Genomic DNA, 18,733 nt, shown 5'->3' on the forward strand with positions numbered 1-18,733 from the left:
TTAGGCTCTGGACAGGATTCTGACATCATCATATAATTATTTTATAATACATGGTATTCTGTATTTCCTATATAAATGCCAGTATCTAATTTCTTTATGATCTGCGACTTGTTATGTACCCAGTCACGGATTATAAGGAAAAGACGTCATAACTTGACTATTATATGTTATCACAGTAAAGTTCGGACGTCACAATGCCTGCTGCCAGCAGCCAAAATGAAAGGCAGGCCAGGTCATGGAGCATAATTGAAACAGCTGTTTAAAGCAAACGAAAACAAAACGTTACTTATTGTCCTCTGCTCTATTTTTCTAACTTACAATGATAAGCAGAGGGGACATGTTTATTTTTTGCACTGCTTAAATAGTTAGAGAAAAGCTAGAATCTTTCTGCATGTTTCTACGCATTCTGAGCTACTGCAGCTTGTTTGTTTTAAAATAAAAGTGACTTGCATTGAACTTTTTCTAATATCTGTTTGCAACAAATATCTAACAGGCTTTGATGTTTTAATTTTGAGCTAAAGTTTTTTTTTATTCCTCATGTTTGCAACCATGCCCACTCTTTCATTTGGAAGAGCTACGCATCAAGGTTTTAAGTGGTTTGTGGAAAAGATGATGATGAAGGTATTAAATGGGATAAAGTACCCCCTGGTGTACATGGTAATGATATTTCAAGTCAACTCAGAGTTCCATAACCTTATAAAGGAACTCAGCCTTAGGCCTTGTTTCTCTATATGCCTATGGAGCTCTTTAGTGACTTGTACGGCAGGCTGTACTTTATCCCTTATATTATATTTTGCACTTCCTATGAAAGTTCAACTGCCTTGCTGCACTGTAAACAAAAAGTGATGTCATAACAAAGACCAGTGCTACTGATTGCATTGGCGTGTTAAGGATGAAGGGCACAAACTGTTGTTAAAGGATTCAAAATTGTGACTTTGAATTCGCCCACAGATGTGAATTGCAAATTAAAATAACACCTAACTGTTCTACCACCTTTAAAATCACTAAAGCACAGTGGTAAGCGAGCAACTTACATACAAAATCAGTGAATGTATAATATGTGTCTCTGTTTTAATCTCTTTTATAGTGGGTGAATAAAAAATGTGTGCTGTACTGTAAGTAGAGTAAATGAGGATGTTTACAATGTCTCTCAGGGATGTTAGCGGGGAGTCATTACCCCAACAACTTCCATTCACAATGCTCTGTAAGAGCTGTTGTATTCTCTCTGCAAAAGTTGCCTTCTGTTTGCTGTCATTTCCATCGAAATATCAACACCCTTCTTTTTTCTGGTGCTGGCTCCAGGAGAGGCCAGGAGGTGGCATTTACTTTATCAGCTTAAGTGTATCAACAAAGAGTTGAGTGAGTGGTGGTGCCCAAATCAGAAGCTGCATAAAACTCTCAGCCTTCATGCTGAAGAGGAGCTTGCCACTCCCTCTATAAACCAGTGGGTGTGGGTGAACTGTAAAGTACCTACAAATTAAGAGAGTCAGAGGAGGAATGAGACAAGCAGAGAGAATCACCCTGAAGCCACTACAAGAGCAGGGACATACGTAAAAGCACCCTTGCATAAAATGACAACAATTGGTTATTTATGGGCCAGATGAAATTAAACAACACATCATATCTGCTTATAAACAACTATTCATCCACTGAACCCCCGCATGTGACACACCAAAAGTGCCATCTAAATGAGCATCTGTTACACCACTCAAACAATACCTCGGAAGCATCCTCACAACTATATTGAAAGCTACAAATTATAAAGGTGATTTTTTTTCTACCATCAAAAAGTCACGCATAAGTGAAGTTCTCAACATAATAGTGACATCGCTCACACAAAACATTTACCAGGTTTACTCAAAACAAGACAAATGCTCTCTCTGCCGAAAAAGACAATGCTGCACTCTGAGGCATAGCCTACTGTTGACTTATCACTTTCCTACCCTTCCTGAGGAAACAACTCAAGAAGGCAGGTGTGAGCCAACTACAAAAACATACCAACGCCATAATGTAGGCAAGTGCCCCTTTTTGACATGGTCACCCCCACTTTTTGCCTGGTAAATGATGGGAATTTGAATAAAAGTGCACTGGGTTCCTGCTAACCAGGTCCCCAGTGCCAGAGCTATTTCCCAAAACTGTGAAATTTTTCGCCCCAATGGGCAGAGCCGTTAGCACCCTCAGTAAGTCCCTAGTAAATAGCCCCCTGGTACCGAGAGTCTTAGGTAGTAAAGAGGGCCGCTAAGGGCTGAAGCATAAATTGAGCCACCCTAAGGGGCCGCTCACCAAGCACATGCAAGACTGCCATTGCAGGCTGCATGTGTTGGTACAGACAAAAGTGAAAACACATGTCACACAGCCCTGTGTGCAATGTCTCTTACCACTGCATGTGATGCTTGTAAGTCACCCTACAGCAGGTTTGACAGCCCAAGGCCGGGTGCCTAGTATTACATGTGAGGGAATGCCTGAATTAGCAAATATGCCCTTGTGCTGGTCAGTTCCATTACGGGCAGTACAAGTGACCAGGGAAGCCATTTTAGAACATGTGCGGGACACTGGCGAAAATTAGTTCCCCAGCTACATGATGGCTTCTCTGAAAATAGGGATGCTTGGTATCAAACATCTCAAATTGGTAAACCCACACCGATGCCAGTGCAGGCTTTACCAATTCATGCACTCAGAGGGCACCTTCGAGTTTCCCCCTGAAAGCCTACCAGCCTCTGGTGTCCTTGCTGACTAGTTAACTGAGACGCTGTTCTGATCTCCAAGGATGAGAGCCTTTTCCTCTCAGGAGACCCAGAATAAAAGCCTGTGCGGGAAGAGGGTGTAACACCCCTCCCACAGGGTGACCTGCTGATTAGCCTCCTTGGGCCGGCGAGCTTCTTAGAAGCTGCCTCTTTTGGAATGTGAATCTGGCTCCCTTCAAATGAGAGGAAACTGCCCTCCGGTCCAGAGCCCCCTTGGCACCTGGACAGGTGGGAAAATTAGCTAGTCGGTTAGGCATGCCAGCTTCAGGCTAATACCACCCCTAAGATGGGCTACTGTGAGATGGACACGATTTTACAGAAGTAGCCACCTTTGTGATGGCATACTTAGCAATTCTGGGACAGGGTAAAGCCCACTTCCCACAGGAAGTAGTCATATACGGCGCATATTGACCCCCAAAGGTCAGTAGCCCCCCATTAGCTATACACTCCCTTAATACCCCTAAATCCAATATTTAGGGGAGCCCCTGGCACCAGAGAAACAGATCTTGATGACCTGAAGAAAGAAGACAGGCGAGAAGAGTCGCACAGCAAGACCAGAAGCCCCAGCCTGCCTGCTGACTTCAGCCATTGCACCAAGTCAAATTGTCCTGCAGCTTCTGGGGTCCCAAGGCCCAGGAGACCTGCCAGCCTTCACCTAGGAACGAAGACCTTCCAAAGGACAGCAGAAATGTCCCTTGCATCCTGCGGACAGCAAAAGAAGGACCAAGAGGACCCCAGTCCCGCCAAAACCCGACACCGCCAAGCACCCCTGCACCCGAGCCCCCAGCCCATGCTGAAGTGGACCAACTGTCAGCGTGGTCCCCAAGCCCTCAAGGTACCTAGTCCACTATGGAGTGACCCCTCGAAAACTCCCAACATCACCTGCAGCCTCTATTGACAGGCACGGTATACAATCAAAATATCGAGTTTTTAATATCGATTTGCATTAATTTCGAATTAATATCGAATTAAAAATATAGAATGGACACAATATCGAATGGACAGAATATAGACTACAAAAATATCGAATAGAATAGCAGTAATATCGAATTCAAAATATAGAATGGACAAAATATCGAATGGACAGAATATAGACAACAAAAATATCGAATGGACAGAATATAGACAACAAAAATATAGAATGGACAGAATATAGACAACAAAAATATCGAATTTGAGTTAAGTAAGTTAATTTCAATTTTTTAATAATATCCAATTTGTTAAAGTGATTTTTTATGTTAGTATATGTGTGAAAAGTGTATATTTCTTTTATAATTTATTTTAATTAATTAATTTTCTGGTATTTAGTTTTTGCGTAATATAATTCTGTAGCGGGTTGTGGGTTTATAGGGGAATAGGGTGGGAAGTAATTTAATTATAATTAATTACATTTTTTCATTTATTGGTATTTATTTTGAATTAATTGTTAATTATTGTTAATTGGTAATTAATTAAAATATAATTGGTGATTAATTTTGATTGATTGATTAATTGATAATTATGTAAATTGTATTAATTTATTTTCTGTAGCTGGTTGTGGGTTTATAGGGGAATAGGGTGGGAAGTAATTTAATTATAATTAATTAAATGTTCTAATTTATTTATTGGTATTTATTTTGAATTCATTGTTAATTAATTGTTAATTGGTAATTAATTAAAATATAATTGGTGATTAATTTTAATTAATTGATTAATGGATAATTATGTTAACTTTATTAATTTATTTTCTGTAACGGGTTGTGGGTTTATAGGGGAATAGGGTGGGAAGTTATTTAATTATAAATAATTTAATGTTTTAATTTATTTATTGGTATTTATTTTGAATTAATTGTTATTTAAAAATTTTAATTGGTAATTAATTAAAATATAATTGGTAATTATTTTTAATTAATTGATTAATTGATAATTATGTTTAATTAATTTGTAATTGGTAATAATATTTAATTTATTTTTATTTATATATGAAGTATTTACTTTCCCTACTGTTGCACTCTCTGGAGTGGGAATAGTAATTTTTACCCCTACGCTATCCAACGCTTTCCCTACTGTTGCACTCTCTGGAGTTGGAATAGTAATTTTTACCCCTACGCTATCCAACGCTTTCCCTACTGTTGCACTCTCTGGAGTTGGAATAGTAATTTTTACCCTCCCGCTATCCAACGCTTTCCCTACTGTTGCACTCTCTGGATTTGGAATAGTAATTTTTACCACTACGTTATCCAACACTTTCCCTACTGTTGCACTCTTTGGAGTGGGAATAGTAATTGTTAACCCTACGCTATCCAACGCTTTCCCTACTGTTGCACTCTTTGGAGTGGGAATGGTAAATTTGACCCTGCCGCTATCCAACATTTTCCCTCCTGTTGCACTCTCTGGAGTTGGAATAGTAATTTTTACCCCTACGCTATCCAACGCTTTCCCTACTGTTGCACTCTCTGGAGTTGGAATAGTAATTTTTACTCTCCCACTATCCAACGCTTTCCCTACTGTTGCACTCTCTAGAGTTGGAATAGTAATTTTTACCACTACGCTATCCAACGCTTTCCCTACTGTTGCACTCTCTGGAGTGGGAATAGTAATTTTTACCACTACGCTATCCAACGCTTTCCCTACTGTTGCACTCTCTGGAGTGGGAATAGTAATTTTTACCCCTACTCTATCCAACGCTTTCCCTACTGTTGCACTCTCTGGAGTGGGAATAGTACATTTACCCTGCCGCTATCCAACATTTTCCCTACTATTGCACTCTCTGGAGTTGGAATAGTAATTTTTACCCCTACGCTATCCAGCACTTTCCCTACTGTTGCACTCTCTAGAGTGGGAATAGTAATTTTTACCCCTACGCTATCCAACGCTTTCCCTACTGTTGCACTCTCTGGAGTGGGAATAGTAATTTTTACCCCTACGCTATCCAACGCTTTCCCTACTGTTGCACTCTTTGGAGTGGGAATAGTAAATTTTACCCTGCCGCTATCCAACGTTTTCCCTACTGTTGCACTCTCTGGAGTTGGAATAGTAATTTTTACCCCTACGCTATCCAACGCTTTCCCTACTGTTGCACTCTCTGGAGTTGGAATAGTAATTTTTACTCTCCCACTATCCAACGCTTTCCCTACTGTTGCACTCTCTAGAGTTGGAATAGTAATTTTTACCACTACGCTATCCAACGCTTTCCCTACTGTTGCACTCTCTGGAGTGGGAATAGTAATTTTTACCACTACGCTATCCAACGCTTTCCCTACTGTTGCACTCTCTGGAGTGGGAATAGTAATTTTTACCCCTACTCTATCCAACGCTTTCCCTACTGTTGCACTCTCTGGAGTGGGAATAGTACATTTACCCTGCCGCTATCCAACATTTTCCCTACTATTGCACTCTCTGGAGTTGGAATAGTAATTTTTACCCCTACGCTATCCAGCACTTTCCCTACTGTTGCACTCTCTAGAGTGGGAATAGTAATTTTTACCCCTACGCTATCCAACGCTTTCCCTACTGTTGCACTCTCTGGAGTGGGAATAGTAATTTTTACCCCTACGCTATCCAACGCTTTCCCTACTGTTGCACTCTTTGGAGTGGGAATAGTAAATTTTACCCTGCCGCTATCCAACGTTTTCCCTACTGTTGCACTCTCTGGAGTTGGAATAGTAATTTTTACCCCTACCCTATCCAACGCTTTCTCTACTGTTGCACTCTCTGGAGTGGGGAATAGTAATTTTTACCCCTACGCTATCCAACGCTTTCCCTACTGTTGCACTCTCTGGAGTGGGAATAGTAATTTTTACCCTTACGCATCCACCGCTTTCCCTACTGTTGCACTCTCTGGAGTGGGAAAAGTAATTTTTACCCATACGCTATCCAACGCTTTCCCTACTGTTGCACTCTCTGGAGTGGGAATAGTAATTTTTACCCCTACGCTATCCAACGCTTTCCCTACTGTTGCACTCTCTGGAGTGGGAATAGTAATTTTTACCCCTACGCTATCCAACGCTTTCCCTACTGTTGCACTCTCTGGAGTGGGAATAGTAATTTTGACCCCTACGCTATCCAACGCTTTCCCTACTGTTGCACTCTCTGGAGTGGGAATAGTCATTTGTACCCCTACGCTATCCAACGCTTTCCCTACTGTTGCACAATCTGGAGTGGGAATAGTAATTTTTACCCCTACGCTATCCAACGCTTTCCCTACTGTTGCACTCTCTGGAGTGGGAATAGTAATTTTTACCCCTACGCTATCGAATGTTTTCCCTACTGTTGCACCCTCTGGAGTGGGAATAGTAATTTTTACCCCTACGCTATCCAACGCTTTCCCTATTGTTGCACTCTCTGGAGTTGGAATAGTAATTTTTACCCCTACGCTATCCATTGCTTTCCCTACTGTTGCACTCACTGGAGTGGTAATCGTAAATTTTACCCTTTCCGCTATCCTACGGTAAAAATATTGTAAATGTTTTAATAATATTACGTTTATATATATATATATATGTATTAACAAATCAATTTGTATGTTTTTTTTTACTTACATTAATTATTTATTAATTGTAAGGTTATTTAAGTATTTTAAGTATGTTTAAGTTAATTATATTTATTATTTCATTATTTTTTAATTAATTTAAAGCATTTTAAAAAATTCGATATTTTGACTAACTATATTTTTTACATCGATATTTTTGATTCGATATTTTTGTACTTACCTGTTTGGAGATAGGAGGTCGATATTTTGGTATTCTATATTTTTACCTCGATATTTTTGTAATTCGATATTCTTGACGTTGATATTGTTTCAGTGATCCGACAGGCACCCTCAACCACGAGTGTTGCCGGATTGAAAAACCCAACACCCCAAAGACCCTGTGCACCCGGATGCCCCGTCCCGGGGCGACGAGGACCAAAAGAATCTCCATGTCCCCCAACATTGCAAGAACTGAAGCCAGGAATACAAAAGGGAGGTTGCTGCACTGTTCCAATGGAGAGTGAGAGAAGAGTTAACTGGCATGACCACAGATGTCAGAGTAACATCCTGGGGCATCCATTTTGTTGGATGTAATTGCCTCACACACCCCGAAGGATGTCATGCTTCATCATCGGCGGTTGCTCCTCGTCGGGGAGGCGGTGCAATCCCCGACGGGCTCACCTCAAAGAGGGGCTCTTTGGCGGAGATCTTTTTTCCAACAGCCTTATGGTGAGGTGGGGGTGTGTGGGCTGGGCTAGGTGTAATGGTGTGAGGGATATTAAAATGTAGCAAGGGGTACCGGAATTCAATTTATTCTGGGGGTCCCCTGGCTGCAGTTAAAAAAGTGGGGTTAGCTCACTAGGTGTCAGCAGGTTAGGTCGAGTGACCCTAGATGAGACTAAAGGTGATGCTGGTCGACATGTTTCTCGCTGTGGGTCTAGTCACCCGCGATTCATCAGGACCTTAATAAAGTGCAAGGGAAAACATGCTAGTGTCATGTGTGTCAATCGTTACCTCTGTGGGTACTCCTATGCCTAATGGTTAAGGATTGAATGCCACATGAGGGGTCGGCGGGACTGAACATCAAGGAAGAGCCCAGGGTTTTAGCTCCATATTCCTGTGTCCGCGTAGTCAGACCTACCCTTCTCCGCCGAGCTCGAGTAGATGGTGGGGTGTGTGAGGCAATTACATCCAACAAAATGGATGCCCCAGGATGTTACTCTGACATCTGTGGTCATGCCAGTTAACTCTTCTCTCACTCTCCATTGGAACAGTGCAGCAACCTCCCTTTTGTATTCCTAGTACAATATACGGACACAAGCTGTAACTGGACCTTCCACCACCCTGTGTGGTAAACCGTGTCCGCTGATCCATTGATCAACTACCTTAACTCCCCCCCTTTTTTGATAAGAACTGAAGCCACTCATTGGTTTCACAAGACTGGCCCCCAGTCGAAACCTGCAGCCTCCTTTCACTGCACCGGTCTCCATATAGTAACATTGGGCACCCAACGCCTGTTTGGCACCAACGCACCCAGCCACCTAAGTGGCGCTGACGGTGTTCTGCTGGTGCTGCCTTGGAACTTGCCCACTACTCACATTAACTCCTGGAGAAGGGTCGCGTAAGTCGTTGACAAGAACTGGTAAACCGCATATGATTTTCCTCCCACAGGATAACTTTACAGAACTCAGAAAGTGTTGACTTTTTGAACTGAAAAGTATTTCTCTTTAAAAACGTACTTATCTGAATTATCGATTTTCTTCGGATGCCTAAACATTTACAAAGATACTTGATATTTTTATAAATTAGTGTGGATCTCCATTTTGAGTCATGTGTTTCATTTATTGATTATTGTGCATTATTTGCAGATGTCTTGCACTTCTCTGTATTAAGCCTTTGGCTGCTCGGCCACACTATGTCATGCCTCAAGCCCCCTCCCAGTGCGCTGTCCCTTTAACTGTGCACTATTTAGGATTCCTTGACCCATGGAGCGACGCTTCACGTTCTTGCGTCTAGCTCCGTCGGGTCCGTTTTGCTGCCTGACTTCCTGTGCCTGACTTCCGTTTCTACGTCCTGGCGTTCTTCCTGCCCGAGAGAGTCCTTGGCTCCGTTGGTTCTTTTCCGAGCCTCCGCAGTCTTTCTTTCTTGTTTACCAAGCGCCTTGCCACTGCGCTTGTGCATTTTGACACGTTCCGTGTCGTTTTCCGTTTTTTATTGCCTCCCCAGTGTTTTGGTATCCCGCCCGGCGGCCGGGTTTATCTCCGCCATCCGGTGGGATTCCTCTTCCTTCTGTTGGCCTCATTTCTGCTCCGCTTGTCAGCCGGGCTTGTTCTCCGCTGACGGGCCGGGCAAACCTTCCCCCTTTATTTTCTCCTATACCGGGGTGCTCCGCTGTCAGCCGGGTTCTGCTCCGCTGACGGCCGGGTTGTTCCTGGTGCTCTAATATTAGTCAGTTAGGGTCTTTTCTTTACCTTTGTTTTTCCCTGCCCGTCCTTTCTCACATCAATTCCTTGGGGTCATTCAGCTCTTACGATAGATCACTTATTTGGACTTGGTATCTTGCGTGGACCAGTGAGGATTGGGCTACAGCTACACGTTCCAGAATCACGGTAACAGCGCATTATTGCGCTGCACATTGTATTGATATAAGGAAGATTGTATTGTAGTGTTTGATTTCCTGTTTTGTTTTTTGTAGATGTTGTTCCCACTATCAAGGATATTGGCAACCGAGTTATTGTATTCAATCCAACATTTGGGGTGTGCTTCGTGGCAGTTAAAACAGAAACCAGAGTGAGCAGTATATTTTTAATCGCTCATAACACTAGAATACATAGAGTCATTAGACTTATGAGTGTTTTGCCTTCTTCACTGCAGCTCCAGATATATCCATTACCAGAAGTTCTTCCATATCCATTCAGGGACATTAACATACATCCAGCTAGGTATGAAAGGTTATGTTGTATAATTGCGAATGTGATTGTCCTATTCAGACCCAAGAATATTACTCTTTTGCATTACAGTCTCTCTTGTTGCCAAGCCCACAAGAAGGTTGAGACGACCAGTCTGAAGACCCTCAACACCCAATTGTTACCCCCAACCTTTCCTTGTTTTGTCTCCCTGTTTTCCCCTGTTCCGCCTCTTGTGCTCTAGTGTTTGATAGAGTCGGAAGGCTGCAGGGGAAGGCTGTGGACTATACTTCGGATTCCTGACGCTCCTGCAGAATCATCGTGTATCCTTTACAGAACGTGAAGCCCAAGGGGTTAGTTCTGCCTGAGCGTCATGGATCTCGAAGCGGTCACACTGGCTGATGTGGCAGGTATGTTGGGGAATCTGCAGGTTGAGACTCAGACATTGATGGCCAGAATGGACACCCTGCAGAGACAGCATACTTCTGGCGCTACAGGAGGAGGGACATCAGTTGTGCAGGTGACCACTCCGCATTCGATACCTCTGGCACCCCCAGAGCGTTTTGCAGGAGAAGCAGCGCGATGCGCGGCTTTCCTTAGTCAATGCCAACTACACTTCTCCTGCAAAGCTCAATGTTTTCCCTCTGATCAGGCTAAGGTAGCCTTTGTAATTTCTTACCTCAGTGGTTCTGCAGCTGATTGGGCTATACCCTTAGTAGACAGAGATGACCCCCTGTTACATAATTATGCAGCATTTCGACGGGAATTTCGTAAACTCTTCGATCGACACATGTATACACATTCTGCCGATACAGAATTATTAGAACTGAAACAGGGTACTCAGGATCTGGTAGCCTATATTACTAAATTTCGCCGGTTGGTGATTGAGTCCGACTGGCCTGAGGAAAAACGCAGTACCATGTTCTACCGGGGGTTGCGGGAGGAACTGAAAGACGCCTTGTCCCAGATAGTTGATCTTCCTACCTCCTGTACCGCTCTCATTGACTTGGTGGTGAAGATAGACCATCGGTTGCATGAACGAAAGAAGGAGAAAGGGAAGTATGTTGCTCTGAAGGAGAAAAAGAGTGCCCCAGAAAAAGCCGCGGAAGACAGTGAACCCATGCAGATAGGCATAGTCCGAGGACCTCTGACTTCCGAGGAAAGACAGAGGAGAAGAACGCTTCGGCTATGTTTATATTGTGGGAAAGCGGGACATTTCCTAAGAGAATGCCCAGTTAAACCCGCTCAGTCCAAGTTGTCGGGAAACTAGTCAGCCTGAGTTCTTGTGAGACGAGGAACTCAGGTAGGTCTGGACTAACAGTCTCTTCTTCCGATTATACATACACTCCTACTAATCACTTATACATATCAGCATATCTCACACAAGGCACTCTTGGTTTACACGTTTTGATAATGGTGGACTCTGGGGCTTCTGGAAATTACATGGACAGAGAATGGGCTAGGGAGAACATGATAACCAGCACAGAAAAGGAGATTGCCAGTAATGTCACTACCATCGATGGCAGTCCCCTTCTTTCTGGTCCAGTTACACATCACACCAACCCGATGCACATGGTTATAGCACCTGACCACCATGAAGACTTAACGTTTGACTTAATCAGTTCCCCACAGTTCCCGGTGCTTCTGGGTATTCCATGGTTAAGAACGCAAAACCCTGACATCAATTGGGAAACATCCACTATATCCTTTCCTCCTGTAGTTCCGGGGCCTGTGGTAGGGGCTACTAAGGGAGAGACACACACAGCCACGGAGAGTACTGAGGCTTGTCCTGTTCTACCACCCTACTACCACGAATTGCAGGCAGTCTTTGATGTACAGGAAGCAGAAGTTCTTCCGCCACACCGAGTCTACGACTGCCGTATAGATCTCGAGGCAGGAGCCAGAATACCCTGTAGCAGAGTGTATGCACTCACTGAAAAAGAGAACGTATACTTACGTGAATATCTCGACTCTATGCTTGAGAAGGGATTCATCAGACCATCGCGATCCCCGGCCTCTTCTTCATTGTTCTTCATTCCTAAACGGGAAGGGGGCCTGCGATGTTGTATCGACTACAGGAAGCTCAATGAAGTGACCATCAAGAACCGTTATCCTCTTCCTCTTATAGCCTCCCTCCTTGACAGAATACGCAAAGCCCAGTACTTCACCAAGTTGGACTTGCGGGGCGCTTATCATCTGGTACGAGTCAAGGAGGGAGACGAGTGGAAAACGGCGTTCTGCACCAAGTATGGTCTCTTCGAGTACCTTGTAATGCCCTTTGGGCTCTGTAATGCCCCGGCGGCATTTCAATTCTTCATAAATGAAGTTTTGAAAGACATTCTTGATGATTATGTAATTGCCTACATTGATGATCTGCTGATATTTTCCTCTACTTTGGAGATACACCAACAGCATGTACGCAACGTGTTGGAACGTTTACTAGACAATCGATTGTATTGTAAGTTAGAAAAATGTACTTTTCACACTCAAGAGGTCCCTTTTTTAGGATATATTGTGTCCCCTAGGGGCCTGCGCATGGATCCCTCCAAGGTGGAGGCTGTTCTGGCATGGCAGGCTCTGCGTACAATCAAAGAAGTCCAGAGTTTTGTAGGGCTGGCCAATTTCTATAGGAGATTTATTCGCAATTTCTCAGACTTGGTGTCACCCATTACATCGTTGTTGAAAAAGGGGGTTCCTTTCGTCTGGTCCTGTGAGGCAGAGCGATCATTCCAGTTGCTAAAAGATGCTTTCACCAGTGCCCCGGTGCTACATCATCCCGACCCCGCTCTGCCCTTTGTGGTGGAGGTAGACGCTTCTCAAGTGGCAGTGGGAGGTGTTCTATCTCAGGCAGATGCTGTATCCGGTGAGTGTCATCCGGTGGCCTATTATTCTCACAAACTCTCCCCTGCTGAATACAATTATGCGGTAGGGGATAAGGAACTCCTAGCTATCAAGAAGGCATTCGAAGAGTGGCGGCAGTATCTCCTAGGTGCTAGACATCCCGCAGTGGTATACACCGACCATCGCAACCTCCAATATCTCAAGTCGGCAAAGGCACTTTCCATGAGACAACTGCGTTGGTCTCAGTTCTTTAGTGAGTTCGACTTCACTGTCCAGTACAGACCAGGCAGACGTAATGGGAAGGCAGATGCTCTATCACGTTTGGGATTCGAAACCCCTACAGATCCCATCGAGCCTACACTGATTATCCCCTCCCGGTCCCTGGCATACGGTGTCCCTTGATTTTATAGTGGAACTACCGATCACTAAGGCAAGGAACAATACGTTGCTGGTGGTGGTGGATATGTTCACCAAAATGGCTCATTTTGTACCGTTACAGCATTTACCCACAGCAGTCGAATTGGCCTCCATATACATGCAACACATAGTGCGACTTCATGGTTTTCCTTCTGCCTTGGTCTCCGACAGAGGAGCCCAATTTGTGTCACGGTTCTGGAAGAGTTTGTGTTCTTTGCTCCAGATAGACGTTCGTCTGTCCTCAAGTCACCATCCCCAGTCAGATGGGCAGACGGAGAGAGTAAATCAGTGTTTCGAACAATACATAAGGAATCAGGTGTTGCAGTCTCAAGTGGATTGGGATGAGTTGGTTTGGGTAGCAGAAATCTCATATAACAACAGCACACACTCCTCTATCAAAGTCTCACCATTCTTTTGCTTGTATGGTTATCACCCTAAATTGCTGCCCTCAGGTTGTTCCACAGATTGTTCAACCCTTGCTGCTGCAGATAGAGTAGAGATGTTACTTGAGATACAGAGGAAGGCATTAGAGAGTCTTGAGATGGCCAAGGTGAGATACACAGAAGGGGCAAATCTACACAGAAGATTAGAACCCATATACACACCAGGGGACGAGGTTTGGCTCTCCACTAAATACATTGCTCTTGGGGGTCCACGCAAGTTCAATCCCAAATACATAGGTCCCTATAAGGTGGAAAAAATAATCAATCCTGTTGCCATAAGATTGCAGCTTCCGCCTTCATTCAGGATTCATCCGGTATTCCATGTTTCCCTACTAAAGCCGGTTGAACCAGGGACTAAACTGCCGATAAAACCTACTCCGTTAACTCTGCAGGACTCGGAGGAATATGAGGTCGAGACTATTCTGGATTCCCGTAGAGTGAGGGGTACGGTCCAGTATCTGGTTCATTGGAAGGGATACGGTGTGGAAGAGCGTACATGGGAACCCTTTTCTAATGTCCATGCACCTCGACTGTTAAGGGCGTTCCATAAAAGATACCCTGACAAGCCAAAACCGGGTGGGGGTTGTTGTGGGGGGAGTGTACTGTCATGCCTCAAGCCCCCTCCCAGTGCGCTGTCCCTTTAACTGTGCACTATTTAGGATTCCTTGACCCATGGAGCGACGCTTCACGTTCTTGCGTCTAGCTCCGTTGGGTCCGTTTTGCTGCCTGACTTCCTGTGCCTGACTTCCGTTTCTACGTCCTGGCGTTCTTCCTGCCCGAGAGAGTCCTTGGCTCCGTTGGTTCTTTTCCGAGCCTCCGCAGTCTTTCTCTCTTGTTTACCAAGCGCCTTGCCACTGCGCTTGTGCATTTTGACACGTTCCGTGTCGTTTTCCGTTTTTTATTGCCTCCCCAGTGTTTTGGTATCCCGCCCGGCGGCCGGGTTTATCTCCGCCATCCGGTGGGATTCCTCTTCCTTCTGTTGGCCTCATTTCTGCTCCGCTTGTCAGCCGGGCTTGTTCTCCGCTGACGGGCCGGGCAAACCTTCCCCCTTTATTTTCTCCTATACCGGGGTGCTCCGCTGTCAGCCGGGTTCTGCTCCGCTGACGGCCGGGTTGTTCCTGGTGCTCTAATATTAGTCAGTTAGGGTCTTTTCTTTACCTTTGTTTTTCCCTGCCCGTCCTTTCTCACATCAATTCCTTGGGGTCATTCAGCTCTTACGATAGATCACTTATTTGAACTTGGTATCTTGCGTGGACCAGTGAGGATTGGGCTACAGCTACACGTTCCAGAATCACGGTAACAGCGCATTATTGCGCTGCACATTGTATTGATATAAGGAAGATTGTATTGTAGTGTTTGATTTCCTGTTTTGTTTATTGTAGATGTTGTTCCCACTATCAAGGATATTGGCAACCGAGTTATTGTATTCAATCCAACATTTGGGGTGTGCTTCGTGGCAGTTAAGACAGAAACCAGAGTGAGCAGTATATTTTTAATCGCTCATAACACTAGAATACATAGAGTCATTAGACTTATGAGTGTTTTGCCTTCTTCACTGCAGCTCCAGATATATCCATTACCAGAAGTTCTTCCATATCCATTCAGGGACATTAACATACATCCAGCTAGGTATGAAAGGTTATGTTGTATAATTGCGAATGTGATTGTCCTATTCAGACCCAAGAATATTACTCTTTTGCATTACAGTCTCTCTTGTTGCCAAGCCCACAAGAAGGTTGAGACGACCAGTCTGAAGAGCCTCAACACCCAATTGTTACCCCCAACCTTTCCTTGTTTTGTCTCCCTGTTTTCCCCTGTTCCGCCTCTTGTGCTCTAGTGTTTGATAGAGTCGGAAGGCTGCAGGGGAAGGCTGTGGACTATACTTCGGATTCCTGACGCTCCTGCAGAATCATCGTGTATCCTTTACACACTACCCACTACTAAAGCACCTTAGGATTGCTATAGCAAGCCCCCTGTCCGGACCCTTGAACTCTTTCCATGATATATCCCATTTTGATATAACATGTAAAGAGCCAACTTCCTACACTGGTGGTGCAGCAGTGGGATATAAAACCTGACATCTGCAGTACGACTTGGTTAATAAGTGATTCCACTAAGGAATGCAAAATTGTCTCTAGTTAAAATTATTTTTGTCAATTTCAAATTTGTCCTAAATTGTTTCAAACTAGCTTTTTGGGGTGATGGTTAAGTCCCTCTGCAAAACTGTTTAGAATGTAAAACGTATTGAAGTAAGTTAGGCCTTTAGGAAGTACTTAGCATTTTTTCTAAGTGTATTGGAGAGTCCCAACTAGGTCAAAACCATGACTGATGTAGCAGGTTCTTCCCAGGAGCTCAACCAGGGGCCCTAAAAGAACCTTATGTTGGATAGACTTAAAACCCTCTGCAAAGCATGGAACCTCACCACGTGGATAGACCCATGAAGGCACATCCTGAAAAACTGCTTGCAGAAAATGCTAGGACCATGGCAGAGGAAGAAATCCCTCTGGGAGAGGGGACAGAGGATGCTGAGATGGAGGACGTTGGTGATGATTACAGCAGCAATCCTACAGAAAGAAATGCCACTGGGAGCACTACTAGTAGTGCCCCAGAAGAGATAGACACTGAAGATGCAGATCTTCAGAAACTAGTGAAGAGTCATTAGAGGCTAAAACTCTTGGCCATAGAAAAGGAAAGAGGTGAGATCTGTCTAGGACCCATCTCTGGTGGCAGCAAAATCATATATGGAGAGAAGGATGATACATTTGACCCTAAATTCCCAAAGAGAATGTCCCGAAATACTCAGAGGGTGATGATTATTTCCAAATGGTGTACAGCCCTTGAGACGGCCTGTAAAATGAGACAGCTGAAAAAGGACTGGGGTGTATGCTATGGGAGCTATCCTCAGGAAAGTGTAGGGATAGCTCCTGACACTTGATGAGGTAGATGCTGAGTCCTGATTGAGGGCTTTGGGCTCACCACTGAAGAATACAGGATCCGGTTGAGGGAGACTCGAAAAACCCAAAGTCATACCTGGGTAGATTTGGTAGACTTTTCAGTGAAGGCACTAGGTGGCTGGTAGAAAGGTAGCAATGTGCATAATAATAATGGGCTGTATACTTCATTTATGAATTTGAATTTGAATTTGAATTTTTAGGGATTTATAAAGCGCACGTTCACTATACAGTTTCTTGGCGCTGGGGGGGATAGGATGAGGGTAAAGAGGTGCAGGATTAAGAACTAAAAGCTTGTTGTAATAGGAAAGTTTTAAGGGTCTTACGGAATTCCATGTAGGAAGGGGATTGTCTGACTACAAGCGGGAGGGTATTCCAAAAAGTGGGTGCCAAGACCGAAAACTTCAGGCCACCCGACCTTGATTTCTTGAATCGGGGAATGGTTAATAAAGATTTGGAAGATGAACGAAGGTCTCTGGATGGGCAATAATTCGTAATAGTCGAATTAATAAAGGCAGGGGCAGTACCCGCCCTAGCCTGAAAACTGAGGCACCCCAGTTTAAAAAGGGCCCGTTGTTTGATAGGGAGCCAATGAAGGGAAAAAAGGAGCGGAGAAGAGTGATGAAATTTGGGTAGGCCATATACCAAACGGGCTGCCTGGTTCTGCACAAGCTGGAGACGTTGGAGCGCATAGGCAGGAGCACCGTTGTAAATGATGTTACCGTAGTCAATTTTGGACATGACCATAGCCATTAAGATGAGTTTAAGTGCAGGGGGGGGGGAAAAAGCGGGAGATTTTCCTTATGATACGCAAAGTAAAAAAACAGGAAGAAACAACAGAACTAATGTGGGACTGAAGTGTGAGATGGTGATTGAGTGTGATTCCAAGAGTCTTAACAGAATCCGAAGGGATGGGGGAAGGACCAAGGGAAAGGGGCCAGAAAGAGGGAGACCAAGGGTTGCCGCTGCCTCCAGTCAAGACAAGCTCTGTTTTATCCGGGTTGAGTTTAAGATGGTTCGCACTCATCCAATCCCGGATAAACAGCATAATGGACTGGAAGCTAGCGACATCAGATGTTGGGGAGGAGAAATTAAAAATGAGTTGGAGGTCATCAGCATAATTGTAAACTGTGACCTCCATTTGTTGTAGTGCAGAAATAAGGGGAAAATATAAAAATTAAACAGAAGAGGGGAAAGAGAAGATCCCTGGGGGACACCACATTGCACTCTGCGAGGCGGGGCGGAAAATTCGGCCAGATGAACGGCCTGGGTGCGGTCGGACAGGAAAGAGCCCAGCCAGGTCAATATCGGTCCCCCTATGCCCGCCGCCTTGACACGGGATAGAAGAATGTCATGATCAACCGTGTCAAAAGCGGCGGACAAATCTAAAAGGACCAGAGCCTGGGGGGAGTTGGTGTCAAGTCCCTGTCTGAGTTGGTCCATGACCGAGATGACGACCTTCTCGGTGGAATGACGGGGCCGAAAGCCCGCCTGGCAGGGTGCAAGGTAACTGGAGGCCTCAATAAAGGAGCTGAGCGTCTGAGTGACATGAGACTCGGCTACTTTTGCCAGGTACGGGAGAAGGGATATAGGGCGATAATTTGCCGGGGAGGCAGGGTCCGCTCCGGATTTTTTTAGTATGGGGATAATAGTTGCAGTTTTAAAAGGAGCAGGAACAAGGCCATCCGTGAAAGAATCGTTCAAAAGAGTAAGGGCAGGGTAGGGGCAGTCAGAAAAGATCTGGCAAAGAATGCGGGCCGGACAGATGTCGGCTGGAGAGCCAGACTTGACACGCCTAAGTAGGGGAAGTAGGGAGTCTTTAGTCAAAGCAGGAATATGGGAAATAGAAAAATGATTGCCAATCGGCTGGGGGTCTGTAAAATTGGGGGAAGGGGGAAGGATATTAGCTTTAATACTCGAAATTTTCTCAATGAAAAACTCGTTAAGCGAGTCACATAGAGTTTGGGAGAGGGAGATCTTG

General features: G+C 44.5%; 1 protein-coding gene across 1 annotated transcript in view; it reads left to right on the plus strand.

Annotated features, from left to right (window-relative positions):
* Positions 1 to 18,733, plus strand: part of PHLDB2 (pleckstrin homology like domain family B member 2) — a 453,671-nt gene that overhangs the window by 372,657 nt on the left and 62,281 nt on the right. The window lies entirely within an intron of this gene.

This window comes from Lissotriton helveticus, chromosome 8 (assembly GCF_964261635.1).
Source record: "Lissotriton helveticus chromosome 8, aLisHel1.1, whole genome shotgun sequence".
In the NCBI taxonomy this organism is placed as follows: Eukaryota; Metazoa; Chordata; class Amphibia; order Caudata; family Salamandridae; genus Lissotriton; species Lissotriton helveticus.